The sequence below is a fragment of the Amblyraja radiata genome, chromosome 13 (assembly GCF_010909765.2).
Source record: "Amblyraja radiata isolate CabotCenter1 chromosome 13, sAmbRad1.1.pri, whole genome shotgun sequence".
Classification (NCBI taxonomy): domain Eukaryota; kingdom Metazoa; phylum Chordata; class Chondrichthyes; order Rajiformes; family Rajidae; genus Amblyraja; species Amblyraja radiata.
The window spans coordinates 57039272-57045271 of NC_045968.1; positions in this window are offsets into that span (position 1 = coordinate 57039272).

Below are 6000 nucleotides of genomic sequence, written 5' to 3' on the forward strand. Positions count from 1 at the left end.
CGGGTCAAACACCGACCCTGTAGAACACCACTGGTCTCTGGCAGCCGACCAGAAAAAGCTCCCTTAGTTTATTCCTGTTCTTTTTCTTTTGCTATTCAGCCAACCTTCTATCCATGCTAGAATCTTTCCTCTAATACCATGGGCTCTCATCTTGTTTAGCAACATCATACGTGGCACCTTATCAAAGGCCTTCTGAAAATCCAAGTACACAACATCCACTGACTCTCCTTTGTCTATCTAGCTATTTACTTCCTCAAAGCAAATGTAATCCATATATTGAATACATGATTAACATTCATGCACTCTGTAAGACTGAGTGTATCTGGTATCCAGTATTTGACCTACAGTTCCTGTGTTCATTTTGATGTGGAAGGAGTATACAAGGTGGACATTTTGGACCAATTTGCAGGGATTCTTGTGATCCTACAACGTATTAAGTTGCATAATGTATAGGCCCTACAATGTAATCGTGCTAGGATAGTCGTGCAAGCATTTATCTATTGATTTCAGTATTGGGACATTGCGTACAACTTGGAATGGTGGGAGTGGAGGAGATAATGGTCAGCATGGGCCTTGGACATAGTCTCCCAAATTCTCTGCTCCCTCTGCCAAGTGTGCCAGAGCCTGTTATGTTTATACTGACATTATAGATTCCTATCTTTATGTTCATAATGGAGACTGCCGATGTAAATGTAACATGGTAATTACATCTTCTCCTTTGTGGTGACATGTAAGGAACCAAGTTGAAATGTAAGCAGACAGGGCAGAGCAGGTGTCCAACCTCATCTACTGTATCCGTTTTTCAAGGTGTGGACTCTTATACATCGGCGAGACCAAACGCAGACTGGGCGATCGTTTCGAGGAACACCATCGCTCAGCCCACCTGAACCTATCTGATTTCCCGATTGCCAGGCACTTTAATTCTCCTTGCCATTCCTTCATAGACCTTTCTGTCCTAGGTCTCCTCCATTGTCAGAGTGAGGCTAAACACAAATTGGAGGAACGTCATCTCATATTTCGCTTGGGCAGCTTACAGCCCAGTGGCATGAATATTGATTTTTCTCACTTCAGGTAGCCCCAGCATTCCCTCTCTCTCTATCCCTCCCCCACCCAAGTCGCACTAGCTTCTTGTTTTCACCCTACAAGTAGCAATGTTACAAAATTTTGAGATTTTAAAAATCAAGTCTGTAATTTATCCCATCAGATAAAGCATAAAAATAAGTTTAATTTGACACCTAATTCACTTTCATATCTCAAGTATTTAAAAAGTTATGGCCATTTTCATACTGGGAAATGAGCATCTTGTTCCCTATTGATTTTCTATGGACATAACAAAAAAGCTGTGATCGTGAACAGTCAAAAGCCCATAACTTTCTTAAAAATTAAGAGAACTGAATGAAATTTTCAGTTATCATAGATTGAAGCATTCTGAAACAAATATAAAATAATCTTACTTGGATGACCTGAAATTAAAGCATATAATTAGTTAGTTACCTAATTGTAGCTAATTTCAGACTTCAATTACTAGATCTAAACATCTATCCATTTCTTAATAAATGATTAACATTTTTAAATAGCCTAAATGTCCAAATAATATTCACAAATAATTCACAATAAAACATGATTTTTAAATCTCATTTACATTAATTTATAGGCCAAATGGAAGGAATTTAGTGTTTAATTGCTGTAAATAAATGCCCATTTAAATCAGCTTACCAGTGGGTCCCTGTGGAACGCGCTGGTTTAGAACGTTCACATTGCGGTAGATTTGTGCCCCAAATGCCCAGAAAAATACTGCGCGATATAATGGGCCCAAATTGAGCTACTCGCAATATTAAACTTAGTATAAAGGGATCTTTAGAAGCCCTTTTTAATGTAAAAATATACAACCTAACTTCTGCTATTTGCTTTATGAGACCCTGCGGTTGCTGACGGTCGCGGGTTTAGAGATTGATTTTTAAACTACTATAACTATTATTCAAGGCCTTTAAACCTAATAATAGCTTTTGCGACGGGGTCTTCCAGCGATTTTTCGTTAATAATTAACTAGGCTGAACATTTTCGATTGGAACAGCTTAGAGAAAATCGCGTTTTAAACCCGCCCCCTCTAAACGGCGCCAAAATCGCGCACACCCTCAGCAGCAGATCTTCAACGACGCTTCAGGTAGGCTTTGCAACATACCTACTACAAGCAGCTAACAATGGCCTGTTTCCTTTATCATCGTTAGTTTGCATATCTTTCATTCATTGTTCTTTTATTTCTCCACATCATTGTCTATATTTCTTGTTTCCTTTATCCCTAACCAGTCTGAAGAAGGGTCTCGACCCGAAACGCCAGCCATTCCTTCTCTCCAGAGATGCTGCCTGTCCCGCTGACTTACTCCAGTTTTTTGTGTCTATCTTCGGTGAGATGCATAGACATGGCAAGGAATTGACTGCAAATTTAATGGTCATAGTCATATAATGTGGAAACAGGCTCTTCAGCCCAACTTGCCCACGCCGGCCAACATGCCCCAACTATTCTAGTCCCACCTGCCTGCGTTTGGCCCATATCTGTCTAAACCTATCCTATCCCTGTGCCTGTCTAAATGTTTCTTAAATGTTATGATAGTTCCTGCCTCAACTGCCTCTCCATCAGCTCATTCCATACACTTACTCCCCTTTGTATAAAAGTTCCCCTTCAGGTTCCAATTAAGTCTTTCCCCCTTCATCTGAAACCTAGGTCCTCTGGTTCTCGATTTCTCCACATGGGCAAAAGACTCTGTGCATTTTCCCTCTCATGATCTTATGATCTTGTCCACCTCTACATGATCACCCCACATTCTGCTGCGCTCCAAGGAATAAATTCCTAGCCTGCTCAACCTCTCCCTATCGCTCAAGCCCAGTCCTGCCAACATCTTTGTAAATCTTTTCTGCACCCATTCCAGCTTGACAACATCTTTCCTCTAACAGGGTGACCAAAACTAAAAAACAATAATCTAAATGTATGAGGAGTCGGTACACGTGACAATAAACTAAACTGAACTGAATTGAACGCACACCTCCAGATTCAGGGACGGTTTCTTCCCAGCTGTAATCAGGCAACTGAACCATTCTACCAACAAATAGAGAGCAACCCTGAACTACTATCCACCACGTTGGAGACCCTCGGACTATCTTTGATCGGACTATCTTTGATCTGGACTTTATTTTGCACTAAACGCTATTCACGTTATTCTCTTTACCATGTATCTGTACACTCTGGATGGCTCAATTGTAATCATGTATTGTCTTTCCGCAGCCTGGTTCGCACGCAACAAAAGCTTTTCACTGTACCTCGGTACACGTGACAATAAACTAAACTCAACTCAACAATGAACATTGCAGAATGTAGATGGAGAAGTCTGACCAAGAATGTTTCAGGGAGAAGAGTGAAGGGAGAAAGGGAAAGCATAAAAAGGAGCGTGAAGTGGAAAAGCTTAAGGGGGATTTAATCAGCGGCGAATAGTGATCGTGGAAAGCGGGAAAGAGGAATGGCGAGAATTACAAAAGTGGGAAGGGGAGGGGAGGGATGGAGATACTTAAATTGTGTTATATCTTTCAATGACTCAGGGTGTCTCAAAATGCTTCACAACTGATGAAACTCAAAAAGTGTGGAGACTATTGTGATATTGGACGAGTAGCTACAAATGAGCCATGATCATATTAAATGGCGGTGCTGGCTCGAAGGGCCGAATGGCCAACTCCTACACGTATTTTTCTATGTTTCTATGTTTCTAATTAAACGCAACATGCACCCCCAAAATAGCAACAAAATAAATGGAGCACGCATTTGTTTTTGGTAATGGTAGATGGTTGACAGTCACCTAAAATATCAGGTATTTCTAAAAGCTGAGTCTCACGTTGCGAGTTGACACAAGAGGTACCCCGAGTGAAAGACTCCAGGACGGGACTGGAGTTGGGAGGGAAAGGTGGGGGGGGGGGTGGATGGGTGGGTTAGGTGAGCAGGAGAGTGGGGTTGTTTGCAGTTGCAGAGGGAGGGGGCAAGGGCAGTACAGTTCCCAGTCTCAGCTCCTGTCCAGGGGGGTGGCCGGAGACGTCAGGACCAACGGGACACCGACCCCCAGGCCCACCAGGCCCACTGCAAGCACGGAGATCCCAGAGACCCACAGCCAACAGCAACTCCAGCCCAGCCCCGCTCCAACTCCAGAGGAACCCGCTCCCCGATGGGTCGCTACGGCGACAAGTGGCAGTTCGCCCACAGCCCGAGCTGGTGGGCCTGGGGGTCGGTGTCCTGTTGGTCCTGACGTCTCCGGCCACCCCCCTGGACAGGAGCTGAGACTGGGAACTGTACCGCCCTTTCCCCCTCCCTCTGCAACTGCAAACAACCCCACTCTCCTGCTCACCTAACCCACCCATCCCCCCCCCCCCCCCCCCACCTTTCCCTCCCAACTCCAGTCCCGTCCCGACCCCCTGGGAAACTGAAGGGAGCGACTGCCCCGGTGCGACTGGCACTGACCTGCTGGCATCGCCGACATGAAGACAGTGCAAAGCCCCCGCACCGGTGCAATGGGCGGGGAGCTGGAGAGGGGAGGGAAGGGGGTCACACACATGGCCGGGAAGCAGAGGGGTGTAGGTGGGGGTGGTGACAGATAGGGCCAACAATGAGTGGAGAAAGACAGAAACACCGACTTGCAAAGGAGACCTACAACAGTGCATGATCTCTCTCGCGTAATGGCAGGTGATTGTCGCTGGGAAACTGAAGGGAGCGACAATCTGCTGCTGCCTGCCCGCTGAGTTAAAGAGTTCCCACGGTAGACTCACGATACACTAAGGTAAACGCACGGGCCACTACGTTCTTACAACGAGTTAAAATGTTTCAATTCTTAACCACAAGAGTAAAATTGACTCGTGGAAAATTTTAAACATGTTTGATTTTTTGCAAGAATTGACAAGTTTCACGAGTACCTGCCGTTAGCGCCACGAGTCTCTAAGTTGCGTCCACGAGTTCCGTACGTTAATCGTACGTTATTACCACGAGTTTTAACTCAGGGTACCTCTTGTGTCAACTCGCAACGTGAGACTCAGCTATTATTTCTCTTTGAATAGTGTTTTGAAATCTTTTGCACACAATGAGAGGGAAAAGCTGGAAGCCTATTAAACTCATCCTTAATAATCGAGAACTCTATTAGCTCTATTAGCACAAGCCTTAGCCTTCGCTCTTCCAAAGAAAAGAGCCTGAGCCATTAACCTAATGCTTGTAACTGCTCAGTTCTGGTATCATCTTTGTGAATCATTTTTTGCTCCTCCTCCAATATTATGGGTAATTGTGGGAAATAGAGATGAGTCACGGGTCAGCCGTGATTATATTGAACAGTGGAACAGGCGCAAGGGGATAAATAACCCACTCCTGTTCCTACGAAAACAGTCCAATCATCTTTTTCTCCTGAATATAATATTACTGGAGATGAGAGGTGAATAGTGCATAAGTACTCTCAACTAACAGAAGCAGTAGTTTTAATTGACAAAATGCCCTTTCACTCCTTTTTTATGTGCGATGGATGCAGACATCTGAGTGAACCTTCCTGTGGTGTTGTACATGTTAGGCAGTGAACTATATGCAACACTCTACCTGATTTTGGGTTATAATTCTGCGTAAACGTGAGGTGATTACTAGAGCGGACACCATCTGATCCGATGAGACCTATACCCGGTCTTTCATAAGTCTGTGGCATAACCACAGCGTGAGGTTTGATATTTGCTTGCACAATTATTCCGAGCAAATAGCCAGCTTGTCCATTTATGGTACAGGCTGTGCAGTTTGAGGAAAAGAGTCAGTTACTACGTGGATGGGGCTTTGGGCAGTCAGGTGAGCCTTGTGGACCAATGCTGCTTGGATGTTTGTGGCTGGGCTGGAACTCTGAAGTAAGCAGTGTGCTAATGTGTGAAAAAAAACCCAGTATGAGAAACAAGCAGGTCAGTCAGGTTTGATAGCCTTGTGACTCCCTGTCAAAGCTGTGA